This window comes from Rhinatrema bivittatum, chromosome 2, assembly GCF_901001135.1.
Source record: "Rhinatrema bivittatum chromosome 2, aRhiBiv1.1, whole genome shotgun sequence".
Taxonomy (NCBI): Eukaryota; Metazoa; Chordata; class Amphibia; order Gymnophiona; family Rhinatrematidae; genus Rhinatrema; species Rhinatrema bivittatum.
Window position 1 is genome coordinate 188,233,657 of NC_042616.1, and position 22,280 is coordinate 188,255,936.

Genomic DNA, 22,280 nt, shown 5'->3' on the forward strand with positions numbered 1-22,280 from the left:
GGATGTACCGTCATCTTTTTTTAGGATGGCCCATAATGCTTCTTCTCTACCCCACTTTCCTTGCAGTTCACAATATTGGTTAAGGATGAGGCAATTTCAACTCTGGCTAACTTAAATGTGGAAACACTGCAGATATTTAAAGGACAAAAGGAGGGGTTCATTTTGTCTAAGATCTAAGTAACCTCCAGGGCAGAGATATTATTAAAACTTGACCACAACTCCATAGGTTGATCTAATGAGGTGGTATACCAGGGAAGCACTGTCTGAAATGTGACCAATAGGTAAGAAACCTTGGAATTTAGGTAATCTTTGAAATCATTATAATTGACAGTGCCCGGATAACTCCCTTTATTCATCTTTGACTGGGAAGGGTCACTAGTAAGATTCATTTTAATCTGAAAAAGGACTTTGGGATTAAAACCTTTGTCATGAATCTGCTTATAATAAAATGGTTTCTTAGCTGAAGAAACTAGGGTTTTATATTCTAACATATTCCTCTTGAAAGATTCAAGTCTGGTGAAGTGTGGCACTTATGCCAGACATGTTCAAGTCTTTGTAGTTGACATCACACACTTTTAAGCTCAGGAGTCATCCATCTCCTGACCTCATGAGCTTGCCTAAAGGGAGCAGATTTGAAAATGGCAATAGCATCTAAAATATTTATCAAAATAGTTCAGTTACTGAAGGCTGATTCGGCATCAGGTTTAAGTAGAGATAACCCATGTACAATCATTTCAGAAAACTTTTCTTGATCAAAATGGCCTCTCTTTATAATGAACTCAGGTGATAAAACTGGAAATGGGGTATAATTAATGAAAGTGAATCTGAATAGAAATCATAACATTAACTGATTATGGGACTGGACAGATTGTAAGAATTACAGATTGAGGAAAGACCAATGTGGAATTGATAAAAATCATCAAGCTAATGTCCTAACTTATGAGTTGGAGTTCTGACAAACTGACTCTATCCAAGTGAAGCCAGTATATTGAGAAACGAGGAGCAAGATTGTGACAAAGGAACAGTAGCAATGTGATTAAAATCCCCTAAAATATTCTTATTAAGATTCGCCTGGGAAGATACCAGCTGTTCAAAAAAAGGTGACAAATCTGTGGTTTTTAGAGCTGCTTTCCCGTCACAAAGAAGGTTGCTGGTGTATGATGCTGTTGCGACGTTTCTGGCTATAGGGAGTTTAATGGGAGGTGTGGGATTGCTGGCCAAGGCATTGAACAAGGCTGGGAGGAGTTGCTGACAAGGAGAGTGGTATCTGGAGATGGTTCCAAGATGTCTTCTTTGTTTAGTTATTCTCAGGAGATTCAGAAAACCTTCAACTTGGTTAGACTGCCTGAGTTTACTTTAGAGACTATATGGGAAGCAGTTGAGGGTCTGGGTAGTTCTATGATGTCTTAAGTGATCCCTCTGCTTGAGAATAATATGGTCTTAGAAAATTGTATCAGAGCAGCCTGGCACCTCAAATTTCAGTAGTAATGAATGTTGTAAAGTGTATAGGTAGTAGAATTAAAATCTGCATTTGCTGTAATGCTGACTTTTAAAATGTATGAATATGAAGTCTATAAATCTGCTGTCATGTTAACCAAGAATTTGTACGAATATGAACAAGAACATAAAACTGTTGTGATGTAGACCCAAATTATGAATATTGGCACAGAATGTGATTGTCATCCTAGAATACAAACGTTGATTTTGTAAGCCGTTGTGCAAGCCGCTGTGATCTTTCTGGAATGACGGTATATAAAATGCCTAAATAAATAAAGATAATATGCATCTGACTAATAAAATTAAGAACACTAAGAACTCTTTTAAATGGAGGAATCTGTGTTTCATCAATTTTCCTCATCTGCCAGTGGTCTCTCCTAAGAACATTAAAAGATATTTGATGGAGATTCTAAGATTCCAGAGTCTTATATACCAACTCCTTTGAGAATTTATCTCCTTCCTTTTTAAGCAGCAAGACCTCAAGGATGGTCAGCAAGAATTGTCTCCTGCTTTGGATTAGGTTTTGGACATTACGGCTTTCTTAGAGATTTTTTATTCTGCCGTGGCAAAGCCTGCTACTTTAGTAGTTACTTTGGCTCTCGATCCTGATAGAGATTGGCTTTTGAAATTTGTATTTTACACATCGAGGTGCATCTTTTCTCTGCATTGTAAGGTTATGGTCTTCCCAGATGTGGCTAAACAAATTCAGAGGAAATGTACACAGTTTCTTCTGATGAGACCTAAGGTGTTACAGTTGGGGGCTCTGGTTTTTTTTTCCTCAAATTTACTTGCAAATGTTGATTTAAATATAAAGAGGTCTCTTATGTATTTTTTGAGCTTAACCAGTTTTTCTTTTTTCTAACTGATAAGATTGTACAACTTGGTTCGGCTGTGCCACTACCTGTTTATCTACTCTTATAATGTTCTTATTAGACAGCCCCAGGAGCCTATTGCTTTGTCTGCATATTTTTTTCTTTTCCTTTTACTTCTTGGATTGAGATCTTGAATCAATTTATATTATTGGCTTGATGCAGAGCTGATTTGTTTTTTCCTTATTTTTTATTCTGATAATTAGTATATTAATTTGCTTGTTAGCTTTGCTTACTTTCTCAAGTGACTTGAGGATTATATTTTGAAATCATAAAGTTAAAAAAAAAAAGTGCGACAATGGATTCAGTCTTAGAGTACCAAGCCATTTGAGCTTAGAATATTGCATACAATATGCTATATTGGCCTAATTAATAAGGCAGTCTCAGTACAAGAGGACCCTCTTATTTTTGGGCCAATATGTTAAATAAAAGCTTGAGTCAGCTACTCTGGCACTGCTATCTTTCTTTTCCAGCTGGGACACAGCTGATGCCTCCTCTTCATTCGGTGGGGCTTGACAGTACTGTCAGTACTTCCTTTCTGAGCTTAGTGAGATGCTGCTGCCTCCTGTTTTCCTTTAGAGCCTGGTGAGAGACTGCCATTGTATCTACCTCCTTCCAATGGGGGAGGCTGATTTGGAGGAAAAGGTGTCATCTCCAGGGGGAGCCTGGCTGAAGGATCATCATCATATTTTGTCTTTGGGTTGGGGAACCAAAGTAGGAGCAAATTTGACTGGGGAGTCTATGAGCAGTTTTCAATTATATGTTTTTTGAACATGCCAAATATAAGAAAAACAAAACTTATTTAAGCTAATATGGTGCCATCGTTTGTTTTTTATTAGTTAAACTGAAAAGATTGTTTGGCCTGGAACATGGCTTTAGTAAATATTGAGAAGAGATCTGCTGATCTGATCTATGTTGAGCTGTGGGGGGAACGCTGGAACTTACTGTTTTACATTTGCTTTGTAATCCACCTATCATGACATAATCACTATAAGTGGAATAAAATATATTTTAAATAAATAAAATAGTGTTTGATAAATGTGCTTCCCTTAATGGAGGTTAAACTAGCAATGAAGCCTAGGATGAATGTAAAATTTGGCTAGGGCTGAACCATTTCAGTTTGTCTAATAAATAAAGCACACCCATTTCTCTAATTAAAAGTAAGCTGAGATTATTAAATTGTAATATATGGAGGTAATTTTCTAAGAGTTGCATATGTAAAATTAGCAAATACACACACAGCATGTATGTACGTACTTCTAAATGTAACTCCACATTTCATTGAGTTCCTCTTCATCCACACAATTGGGTTATGCACTCCTTCCAACAGATGGAGACAGATCAAAAGCTTGCTGATGTCACCCCTCATATAGCTTTGCACTGACGTGTGTCTGCCAGTATTCTCCGTCTCCAGCAGATGGTGGACATGCTTCGCTTGCTGGAATCTGAGGCCTGGTTAGGATGGATGAACAGGAAGATTCTGATGCAAGGCTCCTGAGATGATCGATGTTTCTCCCTCTCTCAGCTGAGCAAAACACTTGCCTAAACTGAGCCTGCAAACTTGCAAGGAAGTGGGGATAGCTCCTGCAGGTTGCCTTCTTCAGCAAAAGTTCTCCAGAGGTGATAGAAGTGGCTCCATTCTTCTGAGGAGTAAGGTAGGAGCAAGGGGTTTCCAGGGATGGGGGGTCGTTATCAGTCCCTCTCTTATGGTTTCCCCTCCTTTGTTCCCTTCCTGCCCTCTTCCCCTGGGTAGATTTTTGTCTCTGGGTGGTTATTTTCTGAGGTTGTCTTTAAAAAAAACCAAAACAAAATTAAAATTAAAAAACTATGTTCAGCACAAGGTGGCGGCAATAATTCTTTCACAGTATATGTGCTGTGGGAGGGGGTCGGCATAGTGAGCAGGTCAGCGATTATGAAGGATAGGATGTTAGAGGACTGCATGGCTATGTCGGCAGAATGTGGGATGTTCATAGCTCTTTTTTTTTGAAAAGAGAGAAAATGAATGCTGCAGATGGTGCTGGCAGGATTAATGTTTTAGTGTAGCCACGCTTGGTAGAGGAATTTTCAGGGGGCCTTTTCCCTATGGTGCCAGTTCCTTCAGAGATTTCTGCTTCAGGGTGGGATTGGCAGCCATTTTGTAAGCATGGCAATGGTGCAGCATGGTCTCTCCTTCATTGGATAGCCTTGATATGAGTGGCAGAGTTTACCCGCAACATGAGTCTGTGAGGTTCCTAGGAAGGAGCCAAGTATGCAGAGTCCAGTGGTCAAGGGAAAGGATTATTGGCCATTTTGCATTTGCAGCTCCTTGCAAATCCCTCCAGGTTTTATTTTAACTCCCACAGTGCAGGAGGACAGCAGGCTATTGATGATCGTGGCGTTGTTCAGTTGGTATACCTTCATGCTTTCAGTTAAAGGTAGTTGCTGTCGTTCTATACAGGTTTCCCCATGAGTTTCTGTTTAAAAAAAAAAACACCAAAGGCTTCATGATTGTGCCTCTATTTGAGTCTGCACTGACATAATAGAATGGCTTAGCCTCTTTGTATATCTCTCAGGTTTGGAAGACTTGTCTTCTGCCAGAAGGGCAGGGACTCGAGGAAACCTGTGTCCTCGTAAAGCAATCTGTAAGTTGCAGATAGGAGCAGTGGATATTGGGCCACTTCAGTTCTGGTCTTGTCTGGATGCCTTGGGAAAAAAATTGTATTGCATTGTTTGTAATCTACCTATGTGATACTAGTCGTTGGTCAGGCCTCTGAAACAGAATTATCCTAGTCTGTTCTGGGGTTCCCTCCTCAATGGATATGGGAGGGAAAAGTTCATAATAAGATTTCTTGAGAATGGCAGCCATTGCAGGCAATATCTAGTCTGCCCAACAAGTTATTTCTGGGATGATGTTTTTTCCTCCCCTACTTTTGGTTGAAGATGGTAACTGCCACTTTATGCAGGTTACCCTCATGCCTTCTGTTAAGGCTAGTAACTGCTTCTCCATGCAGGTTACTCTCAAGCCTTCTGTTCAGGGTAGTGAAAACCATGATAGGCTCTTGCCCTTGCATTTTCTGTTAAGATTGATATCTGCTGTTCAGTGGATCTTTCCCTAATGCCTTCTGTTAAGAATGGTAGCTCCCCTCCATGCAAGTTACCCCCAGGGCTTTGTTTAAGGATAGCAACTGATATGTCATATAGGAAATCCCAGGCTTGGTTATGGGTGAAAGCTACCACTGTGGGCAGATTATACTATTGCCTGTGGTGAGATTAGGAATTGGACATGGCTGTTCTCACAGGACAAGCAGGATGGTAGTCCTCACATATGGGTGACATCACAGGATGGAACCCAATCACGGAACACTTCTGTCAAAGTTTCCAGAACTTTGACTGGCCCCTACTGGGCTTGCCCAGCATGGCACTATCCCTGCAGCCAGCAGAGGTCCCTCTTCAGTCTTCTTTTTTCCGCACAGCAGTAGCCACGCGGTTAAGGAGCTCTGCAGAAATTCCTGACAGGAATTTTCCTCACGGAATTACTAAAATTTAATTTACCCCAAAGCGGTCCCTCCTTCAACTTTTTCAAACTGCGGTACTCTGGTAACTTTTTTACCCGTTTTCCGTCCATTACTGTCGAGTTTGGCCCTTGCGGCCTACTGGCTGTTGAACGTACCGCGGCTCAAGTTTTTCATGGCCATGGCGTTGGGGTTCCGCCGGTCCCCGGACTGTAATCATAGCATGTCCATCACAGACCCTCACAAAGTCTGTGTAATGTGTCTCGGATGTGAGCATGATGTCCTAACCTGCACCAAATGTGCCCTTATGACACCAAAAGGTCGCAAGGCTGGAATGGAGAAGATGGAACTTCTCTTCCGTGCTCAAACCCCGACGCCGTCTATTGCATCGACATCGTCAGAACCGTCAACGTTGCGCCAGCATCGACCACTCACCGGTGACCGCCCGGCATCGACGACTTCTTGGCCTTTGACACCCTCTACTCCCCCTCAGGACCGAGGGTATCGTAGAGATAAACATCGCCACTGGCATCGAAAGTCTCAGACCATCGAGGGAGCAAAATCATTGACCTCGCCATCGTCAGAGCCGCCGCTGAAGAAGCCCCGTCCAGAAAAGGCACCGACCTTTTCGGCGACCAGGTCACTGAGGCAACCCTCACCCGACAGGGTATCAAGAGCTGCGACTCCGCCTTTAACAGTGGTCCCTCTGGCTATGCCTCTGCCTCCTTCTTCTGTTCTGGAGCCGGGGCTGCTTGCTCCAGGTTTCCGAGAAGAACTGGACCGGATGGTTCAGGAGGCCATCGACAAGGCGATGCATCGACTCCAGGTTCCTCCGGCACCAACTCCAGTACCGATTGCGGAACCGACCACTGACCCGATTCCAGCAGCATTGGCACCGCTGCTCTCGAGAATGGAAGCGCTGATGGCCGCTTTTCCACCGATGGACCCCGGGTCACCGATGGCTCCGGTGCCCTCCCCGCTTGCTTTGTCATCGGGAGGAGAAACACCGTTCCGCATCCCTCCATTGGGTGTTCTGCCGATGCCTCAGCCGTCGATGCCGTTACGTTCGGTACCACCGATCCACCATTGGTGCCGACGCGTCCATCGGTACCACCGAGCCATCCTTCGATGCCTGTACAGGTGCCTTCGATGCCCTCATCGGTGCCTCCAATTATTCCTTCGAGTCCTTCGGAGCCTCAACCAGGACCTTCAGGGATCCCACCGCCCCGTCCTCCTCTAGTCCCTAGAGGAGCAGGGGCTGATCCCTACGACACCTGGACTGATGGTTCTTCATCAGACACCGATGATTTGCCTTCATCACCTTCACCTACTGAAAGCAGAAAGCGTTCTCCTCAAGAGGTCCTTTCCTTTATAAATTTTGTAAAGGAGATGTCTGAATTGGTTCCCTTCCAATTACAAACGGAACAAGATGACAGGCATCAAATGATGGAGCTGTTACATTTCCTGGATGCTCCCAAGGAAATAACCTCCATCCCTATCCATCAGGTTCTTCTGGATCTCCTCAAAAAGAACTGGGAACATCCTGGCTCTGTGGCTCTAGTCCACAGGAAAGCTGACACCACCTATCTCGTTCAGTCAGCTCCAGGCTTTCGCAAACCTCAATTGGATCACTAATCTGTGGTTGTCGATTCTGACCAGAAAAGAGCAGGGAGATCAAAACCTCACACTTCCTTTCCCCCAGGCAAGGAACAGAAATTTCTAGATGCCATTGGTCGCCGTGTCTTCCAGGGATCAATGCTTATCTCCAGAATTGCCTCTTATCAGCTCTATATGACCCAAGATAATAGGGTCTTATTTAAGCAGATACAAGACTTAACAGACTCCCTGCCTCAGCAATTTCAAGAGCAACTCCAAACCCTAGTAAACAAGGGTTTTGAGGCAGGCAAGCATGAGATCAGATCATCTTACGATATCTTTGACATTGCTACCAGAGTATCTGCAGCTGCTATCTCGGCAAGACGATGGACCTGGCTCAAGTCTTCTGACCTTCGCCCTGAAGTACAAGACAGATTATCTGACCTGCCTTGTGTAGGAGATAATCTGTTTGGTGAGCAGATTCAACGAACGGTGGCGGAACTCAAGGACCATCATGAGACCCTAAGACAGCTCTCTCTGATGCCTTCTGAGTACTCTTCAAAACAGCCCTTCAGAATCGACTCTAAGAAGTCATTCTTCCGCCCGAAGAAGTCCTACCCACCACCAACTAGAACCCGTTCTACAAGACCATTTCAAAAAGCCCAGTCTCGTCAGACACGAAAACAAAAATCACAAGCAGCTCCTCAGCCGGGCCCTGCTTCCAGTTTTTGACTCCTGCATAGAGAGCAGCAGCCAGCTTCCATTGCCCCACATACCAGTGGGAGGTCAATTGTGCCATTTCAACAACAGGTGGCACTCAATCACCTCAGACCAGTGGGTCCTAGCGATAATTGCTCAAGGTTATCGTCTGAACTTTCTCTCCATTCCACCGGACTCCCCACCTTTACCGACGTGGAGAACATCCGCTCACTCTATCGTTCTGGAACAGGAGGTCTCCCTCCTCCTCCAGTCCAAGGCAATAGAACCAGTGCCCTATTCCCAGCAAGGCCTAGGGTTCTGTTCCCGGTACTTTCTAATCCCCTAAAAATCAGGTGGTGTTCGTCCAATTCTGGATCTACGTGCCCTCAGCAAGTACCTCCAGCGAGGGAAGTTCAAAATGGTAACCTCAGGCTCTCTTCTTCCTCTTCTACAAAGAGGAGGCTGGCTCTGCTCTTTAGACCTCCAGGATGCTTACACTCATATTGCGATAATTTCATCTCATCGCAAATACCTGAGGTTTCTAGTAGGCCCCAAGCACTATCAGTACTGAGTGCTTCCATTTGGCCTCGCGTCTGCACCACGAGTCTTCACAAAATGCCTCTTCGTAGTTGCAGCCTTCCTCAGGACTCAAGGTGTTCATGTCTACCCCTATCTAGACGATTGGTTAATCAGGGCTCCCACTCAGCAAGCTGCTCTGTCGTCCCTACATCTTACTTTACACACTCTAATTTCACTCAGATTTCTTGTCAACTACGACAAATCCTACTTAGTCCCATCTCAAACTTTATCGTTCATTGGGGCAGACTTGGACACCTTGCAGGCAAAGGCTTTTCTGCCTCGACAGCGAGCTCTCACTCTCATGTCTCTTGCACACCAGCTGCAGTCTCAGCACTCCACGACTGCACACCACTTTCTGATTCTCCTGGGGCATCCTCAGTTCAGGTCACCCCAATGGCCCGCTTGGCCATGAGAGTCATGCAGTGGACTCTAAGGTCAGAATGGACTCAATCCATTCAGCCGCTGTCTACCATTGTCCAAGTAACCGACTCACTCCGTCAGGCTCTCGCCTGGTGGAGAAATCAGGTCAATCTCCTCCAGGGCTTGCCCTTCCAGGCTCCAGATCCTAAAATACCTCTCACCACCGATGCTTCCAACCTCGGCTGGGGAGCCCACATGGCCGATCTGCAGACACAAGGATCTTGGTCTCCAGAGGAAGCCAAACACCAAATAAATTTCCTGGAGCTGCAAGCAATCAAGATATGCTCTCAGGGTATTTCAGGATCGTCTCTCCAATCAAGTCATCCTGATCCAGACAGACAACCAGGTGGCCATGTGGTACAACAACAAACAGGGAGGGACGGGCTCCTACCTTCTGTGTCAGGAAGCTGCGCAGATATGGGCGGAGGCCCTCTCCCACTCGATGTACCTCAGGGCCACCTACTTGCCGGGAGTGGACAATGTGTTGGCAGAGAAGCTGAGTCGTACCTTTCAACCGCACGAGTGGTCTCTCAACACCTCAGTAGCGAACTCGATCTTCCAACAGTGGGGTTATCCTCAAATAGACCTCTTTATGTCACCTCAAAATCGCAAAGTAGACAATTTGTGCTCTCTCACTCGCAGCCAACACTATCAGCCAAGAGACGCATTCTCCCTATCATGGGCAACCGGTCTCCTATATGCATTCCCTCCACTTCCACTTCTCTCAAAGACTCTTGTGAAGTTACATCAGGACAAGGCAACCATGATCCTGAAAGCACCTCACTGGCCGCGCCAAGTGTGGTTTCCAATACTTCAGGATCTCTCCATTCACAGGCACATTCCCTTGGGAAAGGACCCGCTTCTAATCATTCAAAATGACGGGTGCCTATGCCATCTCAATCTTCAAGCCTTGTCCCTGACGGCTTGGATGTTGAAAGGTTAATCCTTCAGCCACTTAACCTTTCTGAACCAGTTTCCCGTGTCCTGATTGCTTCACGGAAGCCTTCCACGAAGATATCGTATTCTTACAAATGGGCCAGGTTCACATCATGGTGCTCTTCTCAATCCCTTGACCCCTTTACCTGTCCAATCACGAAGTTTCTGGACTATCTCTGGCACTAGTCAGAGGCAGGTCTAAAAACTTCCTCCATCAGGATGCATGTCAGTGCGGTAGCTGCCTTCCATAAAGGTTTCGGGGATGTTCCCATATCAGTACAACCCCTTGTAACACGTTTTTTGAAAGGCTTGCTTCACCTTAAGCATCCTCTGCATCCTCCGGCCCCTTCTTGGGACGTCAACCTAGTTTTGGGTCGGCTTATGAAACCGCCATTCAAGCCTGTTCAATCCTGTGACCTTCAATATCTCACATGGAAAGTGATTTTCCTTTTGGCAATCACTTCCGCTCGCAGAGTTAGTGAATTACAGGCTCTAGTTACCTATCCGCCTTACACTAAACTTCTGCAGGACCGGGCAGTACTCTGCACTCACCCTAAATTCTTACCTAAGGTAGTTTCAGAGTTTCATCTCAATCAATCTATTATACTACCTACCTTTTTTCCCAGGCCCCATTCCAATCCAGGAGAGCAGGCTCTGCATACCCTTGACTGCAAACGGGCTCTAGCGTTCTACCTAGACCGTACAGCTGCCCACAGGAAAAGCACTCAATTGTTGTCTCTTTCCATCCTACGAAATTGGGGCAGCCTGTGGGTAAACAGTCTCTCTCCTCCTGGTTGGCGGACTGTATATCCTTTTGCTATCAGCAAGCGGGCATTCCACTTCAAGACTGTGTTAAAGCAAACCATGTGAGGGCCATGGCGACTTCAGTAGCACACCTACGCTCGGTGCCGCTTCCTGACATTTGCAGGGCTGCCACCTTGAGTTCTCTCCATAACTTTACAGCCCATTATTGCTTAGACAAAGCCGGAAGATAAGATTCCATCTTTGGCCAGTCTGTCTTGCGCAACCTATTTACAACGTGACGTATCAACACCCTTCTGCCTGCCCAGTGGGGTTCCGGATGCCCTCGGCCAAATTTCATCCCAGGCCTAGTGCCTTGCATGCCTGAGTACATTTGGTGCATTCTCGGACATCCTCAGCTCGGTACTTACCCATATGTCCTGTGAGAAAGCAAATGTTGCTTACCTGTAACAGGTGTTCTCACAGGACAGCAGGATGTTAGTCCTCACGAAGCCTGCCCGCCGCCCCGCAGTGTTGGGTTTGTAACGTTTTCTTATTTTATTTTCGGCACTACCTGTAGCTTTTAAATAAGACTGAAGGGGGACCCCTACTGGCTGCAGGGTTAGTGCCATGCTGGGCATGCCCAGTAGAGGCCAGTCAAAGTTCTGGAAACTTTGTCAGAAGTGTTCCGTGATTGGGCTGCATCCTGTGATGTCACCCATATGTGAGGACTAACATCCTGCTGTCCTGTGAGAACACCTGTTACAGGTAAGCAACATTTGCTTTATCTGAGGCCCATTGTGGAATTTAGGGACCTGTGGATTATAGACCTAGCTGTGGTCTGGAAGAGCTCAAAGGTCTTACTAGCTCTGATGTGTTGGTACCGTGGTGTTAGAGCAATTGGTTCATGCAGGTTTTAAAATAAAAAATCCCAACCCCCCCCCAAAAAAAAACAAACAAAAAACCAAGAGAAAAGAGGTAATGAAGAGCTCTCTTTTCATTTCCCTCCTATTCCCCCTCCCTCCCTAAATGGAATTTCTGGAGAGTGCCTTTGGTGAGCAGATTATCACTGTGCTGCCTTGGTAAGTTTTCTATCTGAATGCAATTCAAGGAAAGAGATAGCATTGGTCCTGTCAGTGCCAGCCCTCTAAGATAATGCGAGGATTTCTAGAGGGAAGTCTTGGTCTTTTTCCGAGTTTTTGCTTTTCCAAAATAAACCGTGCTTTACTGTAACAGTGGAGTTGGAACACGCTCCTCTTGTTTCCAAAGCCTTATGGAGTCAATGCTTTATTCAAAGGTGATCCATTTAGGTAAGGACCCCTTCTTGGAGTTCCTGTCTTGGTTATTGCAGCAGTCTGTTCTTTATAGTCTAATACAGGTAATTTGTCCACAGTACTAGGCAGCAATTATTCTAGGTTTGGGCTCTGTTCTTTGTTTGTGGTTCAGCCTGCAAACCTCTGAAAGGTGTGGCTCCTGGGGGATTGCAACGCAGCTTTGGATTTGGTCTTTTGTGGAATGGCCTGATAAGAGCAATGTCCTTCAAGTGAGCATGCGGACATTTCAGATGCTGACCCCTACAGAACCTAAATGATATGGGAGCTCAGTTTGATACCGCTTGGACCCAGGAGTTCCTTCCAGATTAGTGGATCCAGAAGCTGTGGATTCCCTTAAGGAGTTGCAGGGGCAGCTAGCAAGGGATTGCATTGATGGCTGCAAAGCGAGTTGGTAACCAGAAGAATGGAGTTGATGCCATACGTCTGAACAGTGGTGCTTCTGGAGGACAGTCAGTAGCCCTCATTCTGAGGAGTTACAGGCTCAGAACCAGTGGTTCCTGAAATGACAAGGTAGTCCTATCATTTAAAAGCATGAGCATTTTTGCTAGTGTATCTAAAATTTGCCACTGGCTTTTTCGTTGGGTGGTATTAGTGATGGTAAATGCAGTCAAGGTGGTAGCATGCATATAGCTCCAGGGGGTACTCTGAACCTTCAGATTTCTCTAGTGATGAGCGTTTCCTCCTCTTCTGCGTGAGCTTTTCCGTTCCTACAGAATTGGTTGTCTCATATACCAAGAGCGGGTTCCATTCAAACCAGTGTCTCTCTTGCTATGCTGAACTGCCTGTCAGTCAAGTCCTTCTGTCTCTTTCTTACGGCTGGGCCAGCCGGGTCTGGATTTGATGGCAAGCAGCATGGATGAGTCTGGACACTTTTTTTTTTTTTCATGATTGCCAAAGGGATCCTTGATCAGTTGACATACATGTTATGAAGTAGCTTTAGGCCACTAGTGGAGCGTTATTTGTTTCTCCTTTTTGGCCCATATTTCCCAGGGGGCTTCAGTGACTAGCAGGCCATTCAAGTCTGTTTATTTTTGGTAGCCCCGATCTGGCTTCTGGGCCATGGATCAGTTCCTTGGCATCAGTTCTTTAGAGGTTTCTTCTTCCAATGTGAAAATATCAATGTTTCATGAGACTCTGATTCCCTTGAAAGGGTGTACTTGGTGTAGGGACTTTGTTCCTTGACTGTGATGGCTCTGCCTTAAGGTGCAGAAGTTTCTCTATTCATGCTCACTTGCATTTCTGGAAAGTGGTTACGGTTTGGGGGTTGGTACAGCGGTGCATTCAGAATCCATCCCTGGTTCCTCTACTCATAGATTTTGTCCAAGTTGGCCTGACTAAATGGCAGGCTGTTGATTCTTTTCTGCTTGCAGTTCGAGCACGACATTCGGCTGATTTAAGTGTTTTTTTTTTCTTGCGGGTGCTTTCCTTGAAATTGGTGTTCCATGTTGCCATATATTCAGCGATTCGGGGAGCGTTTTTGAACACTCCCTTTCATGAGTGTGTTTTTCCCCCTCTGGGCAGTACACAACTTTGTTCAGTGTTTTTTTGTTTGTCTTGTAGTTTCATCAGTAATAATCTGTATCCTTTACCTTTGCTGGCCAAGTAGAGGAAGCTTCACAGGGGTGCATCTCTGCGGCCCTGATAACTTCTAAATGTTACCTGTACTCTTCGGAGCTTGGATCAACCTTGTTTTCTGTGGTAGCATGAAGAAAGGAGAGACAACTGTTTCTTGCTGAGTTAGGGTGTCAGATTCAGGAACTGATAGTGGTGGCCTATGAGGTTTCTGGTGTCCGTTTCAGAAATAGGTTAGAGTTCATTCTATGATAGCGTAGCTTATGTCAGGCATGGAGTTGCAACTGGTGTCTTCTTTGTAGTTTCAGCAATTGATATCTCCTTTGTATTTGCAGAATCCGTTTGATTGAAGAGGGGGTCACAGTAGCATATATGGTGGTTCCCTTACCGAACAGAATTTGCCTGTATTCCAAGAGGGTTTTGGCCAATTCTTGGACAGATTTGCTGTAGTGGGTATCTCCGTCAGGGGCTTTGATGAACAGCAACTTGGGCATCATTGCCTATCTTCCAAGCACTTCCATTTTCCATATCATCCTTGCCTTGACTGTGTTGTGGAGGACTAAACCAGCATCCCGCCCTTTGAGGGGCTAGCTTCGGTACATCTCTCTTGTGTGGGCTAGCGTGACTGGATGAAGAGGAAGGTGAAATTACTTACCTGATAATTTCCTTTCCTCTAAAACAGTCATGCTAGTCCACATTCCTTCCTGATGCTTCAGTATTACTGCAGGATGGACATGGAAGGAGGTGGATGCTCTAATGTTAGAAAGTGTGGGGGGTATATTGTTTTCCCTGTGTTGCTTCATTTTCTGTTTATTTATATTCTTGCTTTTATGGATGTGACATAAATGCATTCATAAGTATAAAGAGAAGAGACATCGACAGATTGTTGATGGTGTTATAGTTGTCCACAGTTTAGCTTGTGTAGAATTTACTGGCAGGCTGTTGTCAGTGCAGAGCTATATGAGGGGTGACATCCATCTGCTGGTAGGAGGGCATAACCCACTTGTGTGTACTAGCCTGATTGGTTCTAGAGGAAGGGAAATGATCAGGTAAATAATAATGTCACTTTATGCATGCATTTTTCTAATTATGCATATAAAATATATGTGCAAAGTTTATCAAATGGGTGGAGAAAGTATGTGTGTTCTGCATTACAAATATATATATGCATTGAAACTTGTATGTACTTTTGGGGTATAAATACTTGATATTTTATAAACTGTACTGTTCCCATCGCACAGTTCAGAAAGTGCTAGCATAAATCTCTGCATACAAATTGGTGTACTGTGGATAGTTTTGAAAGTTGAGCTCCCTGTCCATGGAGGAGGCAATGCAATGACTCTAGAACAGTGGTTGTCCTTTCCTTAATGCCAGAACACAAAATGTTTGGGCTGCAGCATTCTACATTAATTGCAATTTGTCAGTATATTTTAGAAAGGGTGATGAGATGGGAATTAAAGTAATTTACTGTTGTGGAAACAAAAGCATATATTACCTTAATGAGATCTCTCTTTTAAAAAAAAATCTTAGCTGCAAAGTGATTCTGAGATGTGCTAATTGGGATCTAACTACAGAATGAATCTGTGGCAATTAATGCAACCATTCATCTAGCAAATTCCTGATCTGTTTGTTTATGATCACATTTTTTCCACCTTGCAGCTCTAGATTCTCCATTTTTCTGGAGTCATATCTAGAAAAAACGAATTATCTCTGTTTGAAAAGTATTCAGCTTTAACATATTGACAGACATCTTGGTTGTAATCTGTAATACAGTCTATAAGATTGGATAGAGCAACTGCATGATTGTCCCCCAGAAGTAAATATAACTGTCATTAGCCTTATGTTGAAGCTTTGTATTTGTCTCAGTGCATATAAATAAACATTGAAAGTATTGTGAAGAGGCAAGATCCCTGTGGGACTCTGATCCAAAAAAAGCTTTGGATCAGAAAACAGGATTCCAAGTACTGTCATTTGACACCTGTTACTTTCCTTGTTGCACCTTCCATAAAGATGAAATTGCAGCACCTCAACCCCCGGCACCTGGGAAAAGGCACAATATAGTCAAAAGGCAGACGTATATTTTTGGTTTTTATGAAAATTTCTGATGCAGTCCATGAATTGAAGGAATCTGCTTCAGGGAGACAAAAATAGATATGTAAAATTTGCTCAAGGGAAAATTGGTAGTATAACATCCATTGCTGAGTCCCTCATTCAAAGCAATGTCCAAGGAGATTTAAAGCAAAATAGCTTTTATTCAGCTAAAACAGCAAATCTTCTCCTGAATAGGCTAATAACCAGCTCTCTACTCTCTTGACCAATGAGAGAATTTTTTTCTTAATGGGGCCGATGCAATAAATGAGCACGAAAAACAGGCACACAGTGCTGAGATCCCGCTTTCCCAATGCGCCCAGGCACCTCTCCTGGGTGTGCGATTCAATATTTAAATGAGGGGTTGCGCTGCCAAGGAGGTGTTAGGGACAATTGCGCGCCCCTAGTGCCTCCTTGGCAGCGGTTTCCTAGGAGAGGTTGGCTGTCAGTGGATTAGGAAAATGGCCACTCATTAATTGAGCGTCCATTTCCCTAAACTGAGCTCCGTTAATTTAAAAAAGTTTTTTTAAACCTTTTAAATCTTTTGATTCCTCTGACTTAATATCATGGCAACATTAAGTTGGAGAATGTACAGAAAACCAGTATTATCTGCTTTTCTGTACAACTTTTGGGCTACTTGGAAATTAATGCCTACTCTGGGCAGGCGTTAATTTCTGAGCATAAAAATGTGCGTGTCGGGCGCACTTTTTTTTTTTTTTAATCTGGGTGAATAACTAAGAGCTTCATCAATATACATTTGCATGTGATAAGTGCTATTAGTTTCGCTGGGGGTTGAACACACATTTTGGACGCGACAATGCCCTTATAGCATAATGGGCTGTGGATGCACGTCCAAATCATGCACCCAACCATGGGTTAAACAGTGCGCTCGGCTGAGCGTACTGTTTTGTATTGCCCCTTTGAGCGTAATTTTATAACAGCCCAACCTGGGGCTAAAATCTTAATGTAGGGAGTACATGCAACTTTTAGCTCTAATTTCAAAGTGGACTTAACGCATATAAGTCTGCTTAAAAAATTAGCAGATTCATGTGCACACTTTCTGTTGCAAGGGGGCAGGTATAAATGTGTATGCATAAATGTATGTGCATACTTCTAAAAATCAAATATATGTGTGTGTAAATGGTTTTCCCACCTCCAGTAATGCTTCTTAGAATACATTTTTGCAATGCACATAAAATCTTTTCTGCATATACTTTTACACACACAAACTGGACAGTTTAAAAAAAAAACCAAAACTGATTTGTGCGCATAAAACCAGATTTTTTTTTAATATAAATGATTTTGAAAATTCAGCCCTATTGGTTTAAGTTGAAATTCTCTCATACTTGTGTGCAAAATGTATTTAAAGAAAAAAGATTCTTTTCAGTCTCACTGCTTAATCCAGAAATGGACACTTTCTTCAACAAAAGATTCAATTCTGTTCCATCTTCAATAAAAAAAAAAAAAAAGCTGTATCTTCTCACACTCTATCAATGTCTAGCAATCAGGTCTTTGGCAAAGCAACGCTGGCAGTGAGGATATATTCATAGTATTGTGGTTTATGTAACTGATTAGATTGGATATGCTGGTTGGTCTTCCTATCATATTAAAAGTTTATATGAAAATGATCTAAATTAAAACATGGAAATTAATAACAAACTGTAGTGCAGATGAGGAATTTCTTTAACAGTATTGAAGCTCTCCTTCATTTCCTTTTGCAGAAATGTCCTTTAGGAATTATTTACCAAATTTAGGCCTAGATTTTTAATTTTGCTATAAATATAGCAGAATGAAGAGCCCCAGCCAGAAAAGGGGTGGGGAGGGGGGGGGAACGATAGTGTGCGCCTGGCTGCATCGCGATGGTGCCGGGCGCACACTATCACCCCCATAAGTGCCCCTGCAAAAGGTGTAGTTAGTTCCAGTGCCACTGCCAGAGATAATGTATAAAACTTCATCTGAAGCACAACCGGGCCCAAAACTTTTAAAATCGCGCCTGAAACCCTCCCCTTTCATTTAAATTTTATTATCATGATGCAGTCGTTAACACGTGCGTTAGGGAGTTATCGCACGCAATAAGGCCCTAACGCATGCGATAATGGCCTATCACGTTTTGAAAAATGACCCTGTTAGGTTTTTTTGTTGTTGACTGTATATATTTACTGAAAAGGAATTTCACATTTGCTTTTCTTATTTTGATGTTGTGATTTGTCATTGAAACGTTTTTGTTATAATGGTGCAATTTTAATTATCGCCAAATAGAACAGTTACTTAATTACAGTTATACTTTTGAAGTTACTGGATTTTTTCCTGCAAATATTTTCTCTAATGTATCTAAAACAGAAATCATACAGGTGTGTTTCAGCTATGTAGATACAGCCAGAATTGATAAAATCTTAAAATATAACTTATTTACAGTAAATTGCTTCTTCCTACTCAGATTAGATGTTGAGTCCTTATATATTAATATAAAGTTAGCAATTAGCTTCCGATACTAAACAGTTGAGAGATTTTTGCATATATATTGTTATTTATTAAATGTATTTATGATCCACCTATGAAACAGTTATGCTAAACGGATTACAAAATATTAGCAAAAATTACAGCATATGATGTATAATCAGTAGTTGAAATGTATTCTGGGGGAAAATTATATAGGTTCTTTAATTTGAATATCATGGTAGAGTGTGTTAAACCTTTGAACAAAATTAATACAGTGAATTTGAAACTTTTCTTTTTCTGTCAGTATGCAAGGCTGAATTAGACATGATCTTTGGGTGATGTCATCAGGCGGCACTGGATGCATCTGTCTCTTTAAAAGCTAGTAGTGCATTGAGCTCTCCTGCACATGTGTGGGAGTTTCTATATAGGCATTACTTCAGAGTTTCCTCAGTCTGTTTTTGTCTGTGCTATTGCATGTGAGTGACTTCTCTGTTTGTCAGTAGTTTTGAAATATTCTTTTATTAGTATGTTTTTCCTATTTTAATTGATGCTTTGTTTTTTTATTTCATTTTATAAGGAATGGTGGTTCTGCTTTTTCCGTGGTTTCCATTTCAGTTTTTGTCTGCATATTGCTGGTTCTAATTTGTGATACTTTATTCTATATTTGGTGAGGGTCTGTCTCTGCACTGTGCATGTGACCAAGGTAAGAGATTCAGCTAGTATGTAGTGTCTTTGTAGGGATCTATAGCAATTGGGTTTGTTTCATTTCTCTAGTGAATGGTATATTGGTGTTCTGGGACCCAGTGTAATATTTTCAGTGCTGCTTTTTCACAGGTAGGATCTGTGTTTGAGTCAGTGTTACTACTATTATGTTTGCTGTATAGATTTTGTCTTTTTTTGCAGGGTTTTGTGTTCACAATAGGTCTGGCAGTGTAAGAAATTTGTGCTGCTATTACTTTGAGGTGCCTGTCTGAATGTGGTGTGGTATCTGCCTCTCTTTGTGTTTGTGTGTTATCAGATTGCTCCTTTTAGCAACTTGAAGAGAATCAAACTGGAATTTTGAGCTTCTGGCTGGCAGTGTGATTGTCTGCTATTTGGTAAACGGTTCAACAGCTGATTGATTGGTGAGAGACTTTGACACCAGGCCTAGAATGCAGGATACCATTTTGTGTGTGGGTGTGTATTTTTGGCCTCGTTCTGTGTCCCAGCAGATGAAAGCAGGAGATGTGACACTGAATAATCATGTGAACCACTCTCTAGCAATTCATACAACACTGTACTAATAGGTTAAACAGATTAACATGACAAATGGGTGTGAGACTTCGATACACATTTTATTCCCCCCCCTCAAGGAAGCCAATTATGGTGAAACATTTAAGGCCTTTGCTGGGGTTTGAGGAACACTTGTGCTGTTAAAATACTGCTGCAAGTTGAGAGAGAAATATTCCCTACAGTTCTTCACCCTTCAAGTTATTGAAAGACTTACTGTAACTTCAGTTGCCTTGCGGAGCAGTTGGGTGGTTCTTTATTAGACTTTTGCCTCAGATGTAAATACTATGAAGTTTTTTTAAATACTGTAATGCAATTTAACTGTATTTTTGCACAAGTGACAATTTGAATATGTATCTTTATTTAAAAATTTGTATTTGATAAGTATTAAAATATGTAATTAAATTTAGTTTGTATAATATTGTTATATGTGATACATGGTGTATTCCATGTTTTCTTATTTGGTGTACATAATATATATATACATCTATGATGTAAGCCATCTTTGGTGGATAGGGTAAGGACCTAACAAATTGTATGGATGGAAGAGAAAGTGCTGTGGCTCAAAAAGTTTGCTCACTTGTAGTTTAGATAGTGGAGATTTTATGACTACAAAGCCTGATTATATTAAAATGTGGGATATTGGTCATTCAATGTAAATGTACACCTGTAATTCAAAGGAGAGGATCCAGTCCAGTCAAGATTAAGAAACACTTTAAAAATAAAAATAATTTAATTACCATACGGTCCTTTCTGATGCCGGTAGTTTACACTGGAAAATGAAACATTACTGCTACCAGCAAGTTCAGTAAGCATTAACTGACAGTAATAGTCTGCTGAATCTTGTGTCCATTGTATAGATTAGAAAAAAAAATCCAAACTATTGTGTTATATATATATTTTTTAGGTTTTATCATTTTCATTCCATTTTCAAATTGTAGTAGTGCCCTTTGCAGGAGGTATTATCAGATAATTGTTTTGCTGTATTATTAGATATACCTGTTTGTGACACAGGCAATTATATCATAATGATGCATCTGTAGTTACTATTGTGTAAGAAGTAATGTTAACAGGAGCATGTTGAATGGAGGAAAATGTATTGATTAACATCACTCGATAAGCATGTGTGTGTGTTCTTATGTGGCTAGCCATCATTTTATATATATGTGTGTGTGTGTGTGTGTGTTTATGTGTGTATGAATATATAGACCAGAGTAAAGTCCTCTTAAAAGGTCAGGGTTATAACATGCAATCTGCAGCTGCCCACACAAATCTCTCTCAAAATCTGCAACTACTCCATATAATTGAAAGATGTTTCTTATGAGCAGTTGTAGATTGCTTGAAGAGGTTTTGAATTTTTCAGTAGACACTGCAGTACTTTTTTTTATCTACGATATCTCTCTGTATATCTATCTATCTATATATTTATATAATAACTCCTGGGCTAACAAACCTCCCCAAGCATTCTCATGATGAATTTTAATTATAGGACTGCTGAGGGTTCAAAGTGTCCTTACTAGTATTAACCTCCGCCGACTCCAGATTTTCTAGTCAGCAGAGAGAAGGGTGGGTGGGAAGAAGAATATTTCCAAGGCCCTGAGCATTATTCAATTCTTATTTAAGCATCAAAGTTTTTTATATACATCAGTAATTACATACTGGAAGCTAAAAGTGGTTTACAGCTTAACTTTACTGATAAATGATGGCTATGTGATATAAATACATGCTTGCATAAATCCTTACTGATTCCAATCTATTTACATTTTTAATCCTTTCAATAAGTATGTGACTTTATACTTTAAACTGATGTAGGTTGTTAATTTCTTTAATTCCTTTTCCTTTCCAATTATGGGGTATTAATAGTACAGCTCCCTCCTAGAATTTAGTGGATAGATGTCTTGAATCCAATTTAGATATAATTGAATTTGATGTATTGGGATGACTTCTTACTACTTGTCCAGTCTCCTTACTGGTACCTGGAGGGTATCACCTCACTCCTCTGATCAGTATCCAGATGACAGTGGTTAAATTTGACTAGGTACCACTGGTCTTCTGTAAAATCCACTTCTCCTCTTCCCAGTAATGAATGGTAATTGATCCCCTGCAGGACTTCCAAGAGTCCACTGGATCTCTCTTGGTGAGACACATCAAACTCCTTGTAGTTAAGCACTGAATTTCTGAATTTTGGGGAACTCCGGCAGATGGTGAAAAAGTTAACTTAAAAATACTATCAAAATTTGAGGAAGGAGGAGTGGATAAAACTTCCTTAATTGCAGATGAAAAGGGATAAATCTTGTCATGATTAAGCTTGGTGAAAGAAACCCTTTCTCTTGTTCCTTTCCCAGGTCTCCTTCCTATTGGTCCAAGGGTTCCATATTAAAAGTAAATGCAACAAAATACAGAGCAGGTACAGTTATCCTGCCTCCTTAAAAAGAACACAATTTCCACACTGGAAAATGGTGTCTTTAAATTTTATAGTCTGGGGTCCTTCACCATTGCAGGTTCACACATGGGAGTGCTAAAACCCAACAATCTACTACTTCTGTTTCTCTTTTTTAACATTGTGCAATCCTCTTAGTAGAGATCTAGTAGAGTTTTCTCTCTCTCCCTCTCTCTCTCTCTCTCTCTCTCTATATATATATATATATATGGGGTGAGTTTTCTAAACATTTATGTACATAAAATTAGCATATACGAGTGTAAGTATGCTCGTATTTTCTGTCTCGAATACACATTTACATGTGTGTGTG

At 42.1% G+C, this 22,280-nt stretch overlaps 1 protein-coding gene across 10 annotated transcripts in view; it reads left to right on the plus strand.

Annotated features, from left to right (window-relative positions):
• Window positions 1-22,280, plus strand: part of PHF14 (PHD finger protein 14) — a 1,104,121-nt gene that overhangs the window by 432,775 nt on the left and 649,066 nt on the right. The window lies entirely within an intron of this gene.